Source organism: Sorex araneus, chromosome 9, assembly GCF_027595985.1.
Source record: "Sorex araneus isolate mSorAra2 chromosome 9, mSorAra2.pri, whole genome shotgun sequence".
NCBI classification, from domain to species: Eukaryota; Metazoa; Chordata; class Mammalia; order Eulipotyphla; family Soricidae; genus Sorex; species Sorex araneus.
This window is the reverse complement of record NC_073310.1, coordinates 57,772,916-57,789,788: the sequence shown is the minus strand read 5'-3', so window position 1 is coordinate 57,789,788 and position 16,873 is coordinate 57,772,916. Positions and strand designations below refer to the sequence as shown.

The window sequence follows — 16,873 nt, the reverse complement described above, 5'->3', positions numbered from 1 at the left end:
CCAAAGTGCAAATGCAGTCTCCAAGATGCTGCTGACTAGGTGTCGAGCTTCCTCCATGGCCCTGACTGGGACTTTCTTATGGAAGCAGTTTCCAAGTATCCAGTGATGACAGTCACCAACTAGTCCCCTAAGTTCTGAGGCTGACCTTTCTGTCTCTCACATGAATTTCCTTAAACCATCATTTCTTAATGGTGGTGGGAAGGACTGGTGTTGGAATACTGAATGTAAAAAATCATTACAAACTTTATAAAATTAAAAATTTCAAAACAAAATTATTTCTGGAGGGGCCACATCTAATGGTTCTTGAGGGCCCGGGGTCCCTCCCAGCAGAGCTCAGGGGCTATTTGGTGCCAGGGATCAAACCCAGGGTCTCCCTTCTAACAAACATGTGCTCTGCCACTCAGCGCATCCCCAGCCCAAACTTTTCCAGCTAATCTCTTGCTCAAGGAGCTTATCTCAAAGGTGTTCACAATAATTCTCTGAACAATGAGACTCTATGACACAGCGTATACCCATAATTTAAAAGCATACCTATAAGCTCTGCTTGTTCTCTTAAATTTCCTACCTAAAATAGGACAGGCAAAAAAGACTATGAACCAAGCAAGCATCATGCTGATCTACCATAAACCTGACGCGTGGGTTCCCGGTTCTGTGCGTGTCCCTGACCAGTCTTCCTGGGCATCCTCTGCTAAGCAAAGTCTCCCTGCAAGAGAGTCCTGTGTTCCAGGCACACAGTGGGGTCCATTTGGGACGTCCCCAGGAGTTCGGTGAACACTGGAGCAAGGAAGATGCCCACCTCTGTCTCTGACCGCTGCCCCTACACCATGCTGCACCCCCGAAACACCTCAAGCTGTGCCCAGTGGGTTCGACAGCGTGTCTCAGGCCCAGCTTCTTCAGACTTTATTAAAGAATTCTAAGTTAGTTTTCTCTTTCCAATGGGATTTTTTTTTTTTTTTAAGTTTTGGGGTCATACAGGGTTATACTCAGAGGAGACTCCTGGCTCTGCACTCAGGGATTGCTCAGGGGACCATATGGGGTCAGAGACTGAACTTGGGTCAGGCACATGCAAGGCAAGCACCCTACCCACTGTGCTATCCAGCCCAGGATTCTAATACTTGAAGTGGTTCTGCTTCGAGGGTTCTTAAATTATGGAATCAGGGTCTGGGGATGGCTCAGCAGTAGCATCCTGGCTTCTGGCTTTGCAGGCCTGAGGCCACTAGTTCAATCCCTAGCACCACCCAAATACCATGTGTGACCCCAGCGACATTGTCATTTGGGATCCCTGGAGCCACAACAAAGTGACCTACAGGGGCTTTCCTACTTGAAGCATGTATGAGCACCACCACAAACACGCACAATCCCAGTAGGCACCACAACTGAAGTATGTGAGCACCACAGTCATGGGTGTGACTGAGTGTGGGAAACACCCCCCATCTCCCACCACTATCACTGCAGTGGCAATAACAAGGACTGGGGGGGGGGGTGTGTGGTGTGTGTGGGGGGGGTAAAATAAGAAAAGTTTAAAAGAAGAAAATTAGAGAATGAAAAGTATTATATACAATTACATAGGAGATTATATGTGTATCCTTTTATTTTATTTATTTTGGGTTTGGGGGCCAAACCTAACTATGCTCAGGGCTTACTCCTGGCTCTGTACTCAGGGAATCACTCCTGACAGGTCTCCAGGGACCAAATGGGGTGTTGGGGAATCAAACCTGGGTCAGCTGTGTGCAAGCCCAATGCCTTACCCACTGTACTCTCTCTCTCTAGCCCCATATACGTGCAGAATTTTAAAGAGTTTAACAATGTACCAAGCACACTTGGCAACTGATTTTCATTCCCCCCCAATATTTTTGATGCATAAGGTCAAGTACTTACTGCCAAGTAGGCAGAAAGGGAGAGGCCGAAAATCTCTCCTCTGAACTACCAACTACCAACCAAGTTCCAGAAGAAAACAATCATTCAAGAAAAAGTTTGCTTGTGAAAGTCACAGACCGATTTCCTGACACAGAATCAGAATTTCAAGGTTGAAAAAGCCAGGGGCTAGAGAGACAGGACGGGGAGAAGGCACTGGCAGCATCCCGCCCCACCTATGGTTTCCCCATGCCCCTGAGAACAGGCCAAGAGTATGTCCTGAGCACTGCAGGGGATGGCCCCAAGCCCCTCAGTCAGCAGCCACCAAATCCTGCAGTCCCCTGTGCCGACGGCACTGCAGGCTCTAGGGTCACGAGCTGTCAACTCAGGGCACACCCTGGTGACTGTCACTCTCAGTTCTCAACTCTGTTCTTGGTCATTTGCTACCAGAATAATTATGGTGTTCTAATAACTGACATTTTATTTATGACCCAGGCATTCAACACCAAGCACCCTTTGCCCTCTTGTTTCCATATTCACTTCCCTTTTCACAGGGGAAGAGGCAGTGCAGGGGATCCCGGCCAGGCCTTAAGCATGTAAGGCCGGTGCTTCCCCAGAGTCCCATCCAGAGCCGAACAAGCATCCCGGAGGGATGTTTGGATGGTGCCTTCTGGGGGCACTGAACCGGGATCAGCCACCACTGAAATGTGCGGAGCCACTAATGCAAAGTCAGATCATTTCAGGAACAGGAAACTCACTATTCCCAGCGGCAGCTGACTGTATCCTCGAGTGACTGGAACTCCTAGATAGCTGTTGGTATCTCCTGAAGGAAACCCAACCTCCCAACAGCTTCCGCATACTTCTTTTGTTTGTCTGAGGGCCACACCCACTAGTGTTCAGGAATGACTCTCAGCTCAGTGCTTAGGGGACTGTGCAGTGCAGGAAATCCAACCCAGGGTCTCATCCATACAAAGCAAGTACCTGTACCATGCCTCATCCCTGGCCTGCCAACTACTGCAAAGTAATTAACCCTCAACGTAAATAAGTGGGGGGATTTTAGACTTCCTTTTAGGGGTCAGGAAAAGTATCAGGAAGTGTCAAAAGATGACCTGCTTCCTGGTGGGTGTTTGAGATTTGTGAAGCTAATCAATAACTGATCCAAGCAAGACTTTTCTATTTTAGTCTATGTTGGATGTTTGAGACTGTGAAGCTAATCGATAACTGAGTCAGGCAAAACTTTTCTAATTTAGTCTATGAATAGAGAATGTGATACATGTCAGTATTAGCTTTTTAAAATTCTAAATCTGAAAATGAGCAAGTTTAGGTTTAATGAGCAATGAGTAAAGGGCCCATCTGCATGACAATAACCTGAAAAAAGATTCTTGAAAAGAAAACCTGAGGTCAAGGCTATGCCTCGTGGCTTGCCCCAAGCTTAGCCCAGCGTGGACAGTGAACAGAGGCCTCTGCACCGAAAAACTGTGAATAACCTGCTCATCCCTGGCACAAATAACTTAGACGGAGCACACTCTCGCCTCTCTCGCCTCTTTTTGAGAACAATGCTAACAAAAACAAGTGGCTTTGGTTTGGAAAAATAAACAATGCATTCAAGATAGAATCTTGGAAAAGGTAAAGGGCGCATCCCAACAATGGCTGCACCCCAACTGCACCCCAGGGGTGCGGCTGCAACACCCACGGAGTCTACTACAGTGGCCGTGAACTTGCCTTGAGCACGTGTGCCAAGGAAAAAGACAATGCCTGCCAGCACAGCGCCAACACCAGCATCAACTGCTCTCAAATACGGGGGCCCTGCAGAAAGGGAAAACAAAGTCTGGTAATTACTTATCTCGGGAAAATATTTTATTCTAATTAAGTGCTTCTTTAAGCTCTCATGAATCTTAACCTTATTAGAAGTGGTGGCGGCGGCGAAATGATAGTAACAAACAGCTGCAAAATGCCAGGCTCTGTTTGAGGGACTTCAGGCATACTGGCATACATAGTCTTCAATATACAATTTGAGGATCTGAGTGGGGAACATTAACCCCACTGTGCCAATGGGAAAACTGAGGCATGGAGTGTTAATTAGCTTGCCCAAGTTGTGCAAGGATCTGAATCCAGCTGGTGTCACTGCTAAGTCTTAAGTTTTAGATACGGTGGGGACTCACCTCTCAGATACTTGGGACATCTTCAGGCCACTCCTGAATCATTAGGGTGCACCCCTCCCCATCTTGGAAATCAGCCAACTCCACTGGTCTGTCTGAGATTATTCTACCACCTTAATAATTTTAATGCATGAGCACTAATTAGAAGATTTTTTTAAGTTCAAAATATTAAGATCTCCCAAGACCCCTCTTGTGGAAGACCATGGCACAGAACTGAAGTAGCTCTTCATTCAAGAGACTTTCTCTTCTAGGAGCAAGACTCTGGGAGAAAGGGGAACTGAGTCCTTAAAAGAGTGCCCCCAACTACTATGAATACACCAATATTTTTTTATTCCTTGCCTCACTCTGTCCTCATAATAATATAAGCAAGACGGATCACCCCAATCTTCAGATGAGAACACTGAGTCTGAAAGGATCAGTAACTAAAGGAAATGGAAGGGCTAGGATTGAAAAGAGCCTAGCTCTGACACCAGTGCTCAAAGTGTCAAAGTATCTTCAAGATACACAAGTTTAGGGGTTCCAGGCTGATGGCTAAATGGAGACCCAGGAAACTGACACTAAATCTTGATTGTCTTAGAAAGCAGCTGTGCGAGAAATGAGATCTATCAATGAGCATTCTTCATAATTCAGAAACATCAAGAGAGACATACTGCAGGTAAGGCACTTGCCTTGCACGCAGCTGACCTGGGTTTAATCCCTGGTACCACATATAGTCCCCTGAGCCCACCAGGAGCAAGCCCTAAGTGCAGCTGGGTGGGGCCCCAAAACAAAATTTTTTATCTGATAAAGCATGTATCTATGATTTTAAAAAGAAAGATGATTTCTAGACCATACACCTGGGAAGCAAAAGAAGAGTGAGAGCCGGCAGAAGGGAAGGCATGTCCTGAAGTCAGCCCTGAAGGGGGCTGCATTGGTTCAAATCTGGGTGGTCACATACACAACAGTGAATGATGAGACCTTCCTCCCAGCCCAGGAGCCAGGCTCAGCTGCAGGGAACATGCTGGCCACTTCCCTGTCTGTTTCCTTATCTACAAAATGAAGGCCTTAGGAGACCGGTCACAAGGACAGCTCATGTGAATCAGTTAGGACATCTGAGATGGCATCTACGACAACTCTGGTGCATGTGGAGTCACGAGTCCTTTACATGCGCTTTGCTGCGTGTCCTAAGGGGTTGAGGTATAGGGGTGTGGAAGGCCACTACCACCCAAGAAGAAATTCAAGCATCTGCTTACAGGCATTTGACGCTAGTAGAGCTTTTTCTTCCCAATTGTCACAGAAAAATTTCACACAAAAGAACGAGGTACTTTCTGGAAAACCAAAAGCATGTAAAAAATGAGAGTCCTGATTCTAAAAACTCTTAGTGTGAAATTAGCCGGAGGAATGGGAGCATAATTCGCAAGGGGTTTAATCACGCTGAAGTCCTCCTGGGTCTATTCTCGATCAACACCCTTCCCTGCACCTGTGTGGCATGGTCTGCGGCTCATGAAGCACAAATTAGAGAGCGTGCTTGAACAAAGGAGAATATTTTCTTCTTTTCGTGTCAAATGTTTAATATTTCAAAATAATATGAGGGTAGAAATAGTTACTCTATTAGATAATTACCTAAGTTAAATATCTATTACCATCTTTTAGAAAAGACCCTTCATTTTCTACTTAATTCAAGCTGTAAAAAAATAAAAATCAATTAAGGTTCAATTTAAAAAGAAATGCATTATCTAGGGCTAATTCAAAGCTGCATCCATCTAAAATAGTAATTTAGCCTCCTGGCAACTGGCAACTGTAGTTAGTCCTGTCACAATAAAACATCCACAGAAGGTGGGAATCACAGTTTGTCTGATGGCTCTGGGCTATAGGATGACCTTTCCTTCCTTTCTAAAAGAGCTACCATTCTCTTTAATGTCCCCAGGGTCCCTTCTCTTCAGAAAAAATAAATGACTTATAATATATTAAAGCTAAATATTAAAATAGGAAGAGTGTGTGTGTTCACTTCTGCAGAAAGGAAGAATCACGCCTCTCTCTTCTTTCTCAACAACAGAAGGAGCCAGACACTCACCACCACTTGGCAAAGCCTCGACCTCCTCTCCCAGGCCCAACAGGCCTCTGGATGTAAAGTCAGCACTGGGGACTGAGCTGCTGACGTCAGACCACACGGAGCAGAGGGGACAGAACTGCACTCCCGCTCCAGCCAACTGCAGACCACAGAAGGGCCAACGCGTCAACCTTCACACATAAGCACACCCGAGAATGGGTTCGAGCAAATGTTTCATCCCAGCCTCCGAAGAGCAGCCCCTGAGTCACTCACAGCTGAGGTCCAAGGAGAACTAGAAAGGCTGTTCCACCAAACACCAACTCCAAGTCACCAGCAACTAGAGGAATCCTTCCCGCCCGCAAAGGCCATAGGCTGGGCGTGACTTAAGTCACGGGTGGTCTGGCCTATGGGAGTGAACCAACCACCATTGGCTGTGAGTGTGGAGCTGCTCTCGGGATTCAGGTCTACCCTTCCTAAGCAATCACTGCCAATCAGACAGACAGACAGACAGACAGACAGACAGACAGACAGACAGACAGACACACACACACACACACACACACACACACACAGAGCTAGTGTCAAAGCAGCTCTCCTCAGACGCTCACATCCTCCAAAGTTGGTTCTCCAACCAGAGAGGCCCACCCCAGCACTCCCCTCATATGTAGTCCTTCTTTTTAAGACAGCCTAAAGTTCCTTTAAGCAAGAGTTCATCCTTGATGATTTTTTTTTTATGACAGAAAAGCATAGCCTCCCCAGTTCCATAGAGAAGTAACTGACACACACCGGCACCCTTTACATTCCAGTCCCTACCATTCAAATTAGAAGCACCAGGAGCGGGAGCAGGCCAGGGCTCGCACCCACCTTGCTGGGGGGGACTAAGGGGCGTGGCCATCTCACAACAACAAGGCCCAGACTCACTGCTCCTGGCCAAGAGATCTCTGCAGAGGGGACTATTCCAAGGAAGTCACCGGAAGTAAGAAAAAGTGACAAGAGAGATGTCGACAGCAACAACATTTATGGTAGCAAAAAACAGGGAACAACCTATAGACTCTTAACACGTCACTAAATTATTAGGAAACCAGGGGCTGGAGCGATAGCACAGCGGGTAGGGCGTTTGCCTTGCACGCGGCCGACCCGGGTTCGAATCCCAGCATCCCATATGGTCCCCTGAGCACCGCCAGGAGTAATTCCTGAGTGTAGAACCAGGAGTAACCCCTGTGCATTGCCGGGTGTGACCCAAAAAGCAAAATAAATAAATAAATAAATAAATAAATTATTAGGAAACCATTAAAAATATCAACTGTGAAGACAACAAATGGAAAGGGGAGCAGCTATAGACAGGATACTCTCAATGAGATTTTTTAAGTGATATTGAAGAGATACATGTAAAATCATTAACACTGGCTGCTTTGAGAGGAGAATAATCACAGTAATTTTCCACCACATTTTTCAAGTTTTTCATATGTAGATGTAGATGGCAATCTTCCCCTCAGTACGTACTGAAATGTAAACTCACTGAAATTATAAATGTTCCTAGTTTACCTTAATAAAAAGAAAGAAGTCTCTTTTTATTATTTATTTATTTGGGTTTTGGGTGGGGCCACACCCAGCAGTGCTCACGGCTTAGTCCCGGCTCTGCGGCTCTGCGCTCAGAGATCACTCCTGGAGGGCTTAGGAGACCGTATATGGTGTCAGAGATCAAATTCAGGTCTGTTGTGTGTAAGCCAAGTGCACTACCCACTATTCTATCTCTCCAGCCCCAAAAGGAAGAAATATTGTATAACATTAAATTAAATGTTCAATACTAAATCACTTAATAGTATGCTTTAGAAGATGAGTTTTATATGTAATGAGATGTTTCAATTAAACTTAAAAGATTCAAATTGGAAAAAAGTGTTCAATATCAGCAATTGACTGAATTTCTACAGAAACATGGGCGTGTTTTAAATTTGTGAGTATCCAATGCCTAAACACTAAATTAAAACTTTCAGCACTGGATATATATTGACTGAATTACTGCTAAAATGTTGACACGTTTTAAATTTGTAAATATCCAATGCTTCAGATGCAAAAGAAAAGTGAATAAGACAAAGTCATACCTAACTTCCCTCTTCCCCCCACCCCCCCACACACACCCAATTTAAAATGTTTCTTAAAATTTGCTTCAGGTCTCTGCTTAGCTCCACATGCCAAAAGAAAGTCAAGCCTTCTGGGTTCACCCAAATTGTTTCTGAACAGTTCTTTCTATGCCAACGCATTCGAACTTTTCATCTGAGCACAAGCAGAATCCAATTTATGAATGGGTTGTGTTCCAGACACTCATTTGTAAGCTGGCTTGTTTCTATGCAGAGACCTGCTCTAGGTTAGCTCTAAAGCTGCAGTTTCACTTTCAGCCAGAGGTCTTGGTTCGAAAAGGGAGGTGTTGAAAGTTTTTTCTCAAAAGATTTCTTGGCACAGGAGTAAGTTCCAACAGAAGGTTTCAAAAAAGGTCAAATGGACCTCTAGGCCTCGTGAGATAAGAAATTTGGGGACACAGAAACCAAAGGTGTCAGGGGTGACTCCGATAACAGAGAAGAACCCACCGGGCACTTGGGAGGCATGCATGCTCAGAAAGGAGTTGGTGCCAAGGAAATTCACAAGGGGCCACCAGAACAACAACCACACATGTATATATGATGTGACACTCTCTGAGTACCCTAAAACTTTCGGCTCATATGCATAGGAAGAGATTTTAGTCAAACGACTCAAACCCTATAGCGTCAAAACAAAACATGTGACAAGTATTCTTATCCATCTTCATAGCTTTAATTCCAATTAAACACAAAATGGCACTTAGCTTTAAGAAGTGAATTGGGACTATTGCTTGATGTACAGAATATAAGGAATAACTGAGCTTCTGAATGACCCAGAAGAGGCCAGAATGATAGCACAGTGGGCAGGGTGCTTGTCTTGCACACAGCCAACCGGGGTACAATTCCCTACCAGATAGGGTACCATGCACCCTGCCAAACTACTCCTTGAGCACAGAGCCAGAAGTAAGTCCTAAGTACTGCTGGGTACGTCCCCTCTCCCAAATGGGATAGCACAAAGATGGAGAGTGTGATAAATGTGTACTTCTTCTTTTTGTTTTTCTCTGCTTTTCTGGATCATGCTGGGTGCCATTCAGGTGCCACAGCTGGTTTGGTATTTGAGCATCACCTGCAGAGTGCTCAGGGGGCCCCTTGGTGCCTGGAACCAGGCAGGGGTTATCTCTCAGGCCCAAATTCATATGGTTAAGATGGGGCCCCAGCTAGCTGGGCGAGGGGGAGAATGGGGAGGAGGAAACTGGGGAAGGCTAGGCAGGTGGGGAAGTGGTCGCTGTCTTCCCAGCTGGTCTGCAGCACGGGTTCCTGTAATCATGACCTTGTGACGGGTTTAAAGAAAATAGTGTCTGGGCCAACTCTGGCATCACCCACATTCTTTCCCTCCATACCGCTCCATGCCTACAAATTTAGTGTCAAACCATGCCAGCAACTTTCCCATGGAGGAGACCAAAGTGAAACTGTCTTCAGAAGTCCCAGATCTGGCTCCACTTGACACCAGTCACCCCATTGTGGTACCTGTGTTCAACCCCAACAGGTTCAATACCCTACACTTGAGGTGCACGGCGGGGTGGGGGGGGGGTTGGAAGGGTCAGTACCAAGTCTGCCCAGGTCCCCAAGACTGCTGGTCCAGTCTGTCTTCCAAAAGAGATGCCGATGGCATCGCCAAGACCAGCAGGATAGACAGGTCTGAAGGGAATCCTGGAGTGACCGAGCACAGCAGAGACACTCGTTCCCCCCTCAGCATCAAAGCCCTGAAGGTGGCGGCAAGAGACGGAAGCAGAAAAAAATCAAGCAGGAAACAGGCTTTATTTTCTTAAGCTTTCTTCATTTTTGTTTTTTGTGCAGCGCTGGGGGCACACCCCAGGGCCCCATATGTCAGGCATGTGCTCTCTGGCTGAGCCATGTCCTGGTCCAGAAACACTCCTGTTGGTAAGACTGTCAATTAGCCCTTCACCCAGAAACTAGCAAACTTTCTGGAAGCAGCAGAGAGATCCTGGGGGCTTCTCGGCATGTGGGCTGATGGCCAGCACCCGCAGAGCCATCACAGATGACCCCACAGCAGTGCGGTGGAATGCCGCAGCTAGGTAAGGAATGAAACACTGCAGGGCGTTTCAATGACAGTATACTGGAGCACTGAGAAAAGAACGGGGACACGAGGGCACCATACAATCATGCCCTTCCTCTTTGTGCAGACTTGTTAAACACCCTGCTTCCTCTTTCCTGGGCCAGACTGAACCCCGCCTGCTACCTGCTCAAGGAGCTCCGCACCTGGGAACCTGACAAGAGCGATGTTGTCGCAAAGAGTGGAGTAGGGCAGGTGGTAGCACCCAGGAGCCCACTGAGCATGAGGGCAATTGGGGACACGGTGAGGAGGGTGCCAGCATCTGGCTGCCACAGCCCCATGCCAGAGTACACAGGTGGCAATGGTGCTTTCTCCCCCACACCCCATTTCACCCTCATCTCTGGGTGACACGCCACAGAAGCCATCCTTAGCTTGATTAATATGCGGTAACTTCCTCAAAGGGCAAGTCAACGAAACCCAAACCAAGTGTTTCTTACAATTAAGAGAAATACTAAGCCCCAGACTTTGGAGACAGGTATGGTATCTGGTAACTTTTGGTCCAATTTGAAGCCCAAATAACCAAGTCTCAAGAAATGAATGCAGGAGGAGCTGGAGATATAGTACAGCAGGTATGGTGATGGTCTTGTATGTGACGGACCCCAGTTCGATTCTGACACCTCACATGGTCTGCTGAGCACTACCAGGAGTGATCCCCGAACGCAAAAAATGAGCACAGGCCTGGACAGAATGCCCAAGGGTTGAGAGTAAGCTTTGCATCCAGGAGGATGAGGTTTGGTTCCTGGTATCTCATGGTCCTCTGAGCACCGCTAAGGATCACTAACCCTCCACCACCACCCGTACCCCCTACCACCAAGCACAGAGCTAGGAGAAGCCCAGAGCACTGTCAAGTGTAGCACTGTCACACTGTCGCACTGTCATCCCGTTGCTTGTAGATTTGCTCGAGTGGGCACCAGTAACATCTCCACTGTGAGACTTGTTGTTACTGTTTTTGACATATCAAATATGCAATGGGTAGCTTGCCAGGCTCTACCGTGCAGGCGGGATACTCTCGGTAGCTTGCCGGGCTCTCCGAGAGGGATGGAGGAATCAAACCTGGGTCAGCCACGTGCAAGGCAAGCGCCCTACCCGCTGTGCTATCACTCCAGTCCACTGCCAAGTGTAGCCTAAAATATCCCCAACCATAAAACAAGGACTGGAGAGTTTGGACAGGAGTTAAGGCATGTGTCTTGTGTGCAGCTGCCCTGGATTTGATCCCTGGCACCACATAGTCTCTGAAACATCACTGGGTACAGCCTAGGAGGCCCCCAAGCACCAGGCCCAAGCAGCACCGAATCCTCGGGCCCCGGCACCCAACCCCTTGCCCGGTTGGCAAAGGACTGCTGGGAAGAAGCCTAGGTCTCCCAAGCACTTTTAGACCCCAAAATAAATCTACAAATAAGGAAAAGTGAATGATGCAGTAACAGGAATATATGCAAGAGAACAAGAAAAGAATAATGCCCATACTACAACTCTGTACTGCCAGGGGTGGATTTTTTTCCTCCCCACCCTGTCTTCCTGCATGGAAAGCGGCGGGCTGGCAGCACCCATGTGGCAGGCGCCATCTTCTAGACTCCAAACCCAGAGGTATTCGGTTTTTACTTTTGGGGCTCCCAGGAACTCATGGGAAGGGAGCGTAACTGGCACGCCCTCAGCCCAGATAAATCCGGAGCCGCTGAGCGCGAATCAGACCCTCTGCGCCTAAAGACTTTGAATTCAGAGACTTCTTACAGCAATGCACTGGGACTGTGAGCTGGGCTATGTAATTTCTGACAGAATTTTCCCTGGACTTTATACAGAAATCCAAAACCGCGCGGACGCTACCGCGTCCTCGCGACTTAATATTTATAATTGTCAGCAATGTGAAACGGTTCCTTTTGAACAGGTCTGACTTGGGGGGGAAACTCCAAATAATAACAGTAAGTTTTTGTTGAAATATGAAGGTTTTTAATGTAGCAGCCACCTCTCTGGACTGTGAACTAAGCAAAAGCCCCACGCTGGCCAACGCGGCGTGGCGTATACCATACTATGAGGCGCGGGAAGGGGGATGAGGGGGAAAAAGAAAAAAAAAAGGGAAAAGGAAAAAGAAAAAAAAGAGAGAGAGAGAGTTATGTACTTGTAGCAGTGTGGCTACATATCTCTTCATTTCCAGCAATGAAAAACTAATTATCAAATGTAGTAGGTCTGTCTCTCTTGGGTGGAAACTCCAACAACTATAGTGAGTTTTGTGTTGAATTATGAAATGTAATCAAGATAAAGAAAAAACGAAGTGAAATTCATTAGTTATACAGTAGGGGGTAGGGGGTGGGGGCGGGGGTATACTGGGGTTTTTGGTGGTGGAATATGGGCACTGGTGAAGGGATGGGTGTTTGAATATTGTATAACTGACATATAAACCTGAGAACTTTGTAACTTTCCACATGGTGATTTAATAAAAAGTTAAAAAAAAAAAAAGAATAATGCCCATAAAAAACAAAATTCCAAATTAGATGAGAGAGCAAGAGAAAAAAGGTCCAAGATTCCCTGAAAGCACCAGGGGCCTCAGGGGCCTTCATGGGTCTGTAAACGCTTCTTCCTGGCCCTGAAGGCCCGTCTGCAACCACTCCAACCAGTTCACGTCAGCTCACTTCCAGATCCAACACCAGCAACTCTTAGCCCCAGAGCAGTGCATGTCCCACGGTTACCATGTTGTATCTGGAGCAGGGGGGCTGCCCAGGACTGTGGCTTGAGCCCCACCCACCCGTTCCACCCACCCGCTTCCTGCACATGGAGAAGCGGCCTTCCTCCTGCACGGTGGGTGATCTCACGATGCCCAATTCTTCCTGACTTTGTCCCCTTTTCAGTCATTGGCACAACCCCACAAGGATGGACAGCAGAGGGGTCAGTGGTCACCTGAAGGTGCTTCCATGTAGGAGCAAATAAGCTTCGGAGCCGTGTGGCATCTGTGAGACAGAGGGGGAGGATCAACGTATCTTTGTTTTTTTTTTTTTGATCGATTTACTCCAGCGGGCACCAGTAACGTCTCTATTACACTCAGCCCAGAGATTTTATTTATTTTTTTTTATTTTATTTTTTTTTCTTGTTTGTTGGAACTTTTTTTTTTTTTTTTAAATTTTATTGAATCACCATGTGGAGGGTTACATAGTTCTCAGGATTATGTCGGTTATACAGTTCTCAAACACCCTTCACTTCACCAGTGCCCATCTTCCATCACCAACCCCCCCAGTATACCTGCCGCCCCCTCCCACCTCCCCAGTCCCAACCCTTGCACATGATATGTTTCACTTCGTTTACGCCTTATTTCGATTACATTCCATGTTTCAACACACAACTCACTACCGTTGTTGGGGTTTCCCCCAAAAAAGAAAAGCAGTCCTATTGCCAAGGAGGCATTTGATAGTTCTCCATTGCTAAGAATATAGAGATATTAAGTCCCGCTGTTTGTTACATAGTTTTTCTTTTTCCCCCTTGCCCCGCGCCACCGAGTTCACGCCTGTTTTAGTAATCGCCACGCTGCCTGACAAGGGAAAAAAAACCGAAAAGGATGGTTATTTCCCGTCATCAGCAGGCGTGGGGCTCTGGCTTAGTTGATAGACTTGTAGAGTATCTGCAAGCAGTCTCTGGAACCGAAGGTCTTGCGCTGGTATCGGCTCCGGCTCGAGATTCCACCAGCGTCCCGCTGTTCCTTGTACATAATTTTTCCCCTTATATCCCATTCCCACGCCACCAGGTCTGTTTGCTTAATGGACATCACACTGTAGTTGATGACACACCGCGTTTCTTCCCGAGAAAGAAGAAAATTTCTTCTCAGCCGGCGTGGGGATATAGCTTAGTTCAGTCTAGTGAGATGGCTACCACTTTGATTGCCTTCAATATTTCAGCAACAGACTTACTATTAGGATCTCCCACAAAAGTCCGCCCCATTAGAAAGGAACCATTACATATTGCTCATACTAAGATGACATTAAGTCGCGCGGCCGCGGCAGCGGCCGCGCGGTTTTGGGTTTCTGTATAAAGTCCAGGGAAAGTACAACCAGAAATAACATCACTACAAACTTTTACCCTTTTATGGTGCTCATAAGATGGAGAAACCTAGAGAGGGGCTCGGCGTCTCCGTTTTGCGCTCAGGAAAACCGCGGCCCCTGCGCTGTGCTCAGGAGGGAGGAGTTGAGAGAGAGACAGGGTAAAAGAATTGGGGGATGCCCGGGTCCCACAGCTTCAGCACGCCGTGGGGTCTCTGGTCCCATGCCGGAATTAGTTCAGTGGGCTGCTTGGGGTCCGAGGGCGCTCCCTCGGGCCCCTCCATCATGCTCCTTCCACAGCCGGGTCCAAAAGCTCAACGTATCTTTGGATGAAGGTTCATGAAAAGTTAATGTGAAGACTGCAGAGATATTTTAAGTCTCGCTTAATTCTCGCTTAATCTAAAATGGTCTTTTTCCGATTAGCTTTGGCAGTGTTATGTTAAGGCGTGGCTGGTTTAAGGCAAGGGAACAGCATCCAGAAATATGACGGTAAAACGACTGGTGAGAAAGGGAGTGGGCATGGGAGCCGGCGGCCTCGGCTTCCGATAACCCTGCCTGTCCTTCCCGTGTTAGTCGCACTTATGGGGCTGTTATTTATAACCAAATGAAGCTTGAATGAGGCACTCCAGCTAATTCATTCATTTACCATCTTGTTTATCCATAATTACCGGCCTGCCTTCCTAGTCAGGCTATGTGCCCTCTCCAAGCAAAAACTGTCTTTCTTTAATCCATTTTGATCTGACTTTTGTGCACAAACCATAAGGTACATTGAGGACAAGGTCGGCAAAACCCTCCACAATATTGAAGATAAAGGTATCTTCAAAGATGACACACAACTGGCCAACCAAGTGGAAACAGAGATCAACAAATGGGACTACATTAAACTAAAAAGCTTCTGCACTGCAAAAGATACAGTGACCAGAATGCAAAGACTATCTACAGAATGGGAAAGGATATTTACACAATACCCATCAGATAAGGGGTTGATATCAAGGGTATATAAAGCACTGATTGAACTCTACAAGAAGAAAACATCCAACCCCATCAGAAAATGGGGCGAAGAAATGAACAGAAACTTTCCCAAGGAAGAGATACGAATGGCCAAAAGGCACATGAAAAAGTGCTCTACATCACTAATCATCAGGGAGATGCAGATCAAAACAACCATGAGATACCACCTCACACCACAGAGACTGGCACACATCCAAAAGGACAAAAGGATCTCTCACTGTTGGAGAGGATGTGGGGAGTTAGGGACCCTTCTACACTGCTGGTGGGAATGCTGACTAGTTTAGCCCTTTGGGAAAACAATATGGACGCTTCTCAAAAAATTAGAAATTGAGCTCCCATTCACCCAGCAATACCACTGCTGGGAATATATCCCAGAGAAGCAAAAAAGTATAGTCAAAATGATATCTGCACTTATATGTTCATCACAGCACTGTTTACAATAGCCAGAATCTGGAAAAAACCCAAGTGCCCTAGAACAGATGACTGTTCTGGTTAAAGAAACTTTAAACATCTATACAATGGAATACTATGCAGCTGTTAGAAAAAATGAAGTCATGAACTTTGCATATAAGTGGATCAACATGGAAAGTATCATGCTAAGTGAAATGAGTCAGAAAAGAGAGACAGATATACAAAGATTGCACTCATCTGTAGAATATAGAATAACAGAGTAGGAGACTAATACCCAAGAATAGTAGAAATAAGTACCAGTAGGTTAACTCCATGGCCTGGAAGCTGGCCTCACATTCTGGGGAAAAGGCATCTCAGATAGAGAAGGGAACACCAAGTAAAACATGGTTGGAGGCCACGTGGGGGAAGGGTGATGCATGTTGAAAGTAGACTAGAGACTTAACACGATGGCCACTCAAGACCCCTATTGCAAACCACAACACCCAATTGGAGAGTGAGAACAAAAGGGAATACCCTGCCACAGAGGAAGGGTGGTGTGGGGGGAGATGGGATTGGGGGGTGGGAGGGATGCTGGGTTTATTGGTGGTGGAGAATGGGCACTGGTGAAGGGATGGGTTCTCGAACATTGTATGAGGGAAACACGAGCACGAAAATGTATAAATCTATAACTGTACCCTCACGGTGATTCACTAATTAAAAAAATAACTTAAGTAAATAAATAAAATTAAAACTGTCTTTCTTTAAGGCCTTCCTTAGAGAAAAGATCTCCTAAAAGCCAATCCCAACCCAGTGGCCGAAGGCAGGGAGCAATTCTGATCTGAGGAGGAACTTTTTACAAAATAGCTTACTGGCTGAATGAGAGCCCTCAGCCAGCATCTCAGAAATCTACTAAGGCCAAGGACATCAAATGCTGAGTTTACTCAGAACATGGTGGAAACTTCAGCCTAGGAAGTGGACTCCTGGGTCTGCATAAGTAACACTGGTGCTGATAATAAAAACTTCGTGGCTGATAGCCCGGAAGATGGCAATAATGTATCAGTGTATCAGAACAGTAAGAAAACAACTTTATCTCCAAAGCAGAGAGTCTGGTGCTTCCTCAACTCTGCCCCCCACATCCCTCATGCCAATGAATCAAGCCAGTGGACTCCTACTTCCGGAACACCTCACAGGGGACCTCTTCC

At 46.5% G+C, this 16,873-nt stretch overlaps 1 protein-coding gene across 3 annotated transcripts in view; it reads right to left on the bottom strand.

Moving 5' to 3' along the window:
- PIP4K2A (phosphatidylinositol-5-phosphate 4-kinase type 2 alpha) overlaps positions 1 to 16,873 on the bottom strand; it is a 173,277-nt gene that overhangs the window by 142,782 nt on the left and 13,622 nt on the right. Inside the window, exon 1 of one of the 3 annotated variants that reach the window (XM_055146871.1) lies at positions 3,577 to 3,598. The exons of the other annotated variants lie outside the window; for them this stretch is intronic. The gene's annotated coding sequence lies outside the window, so the exon portion shown is untranslated. Of the gene's footprint in view, positions 1 to 3,576; positions 3,599 to 16,873 lie in introns of those variants that run through there. 3 annotated transcript variants of the gene reach the window in all.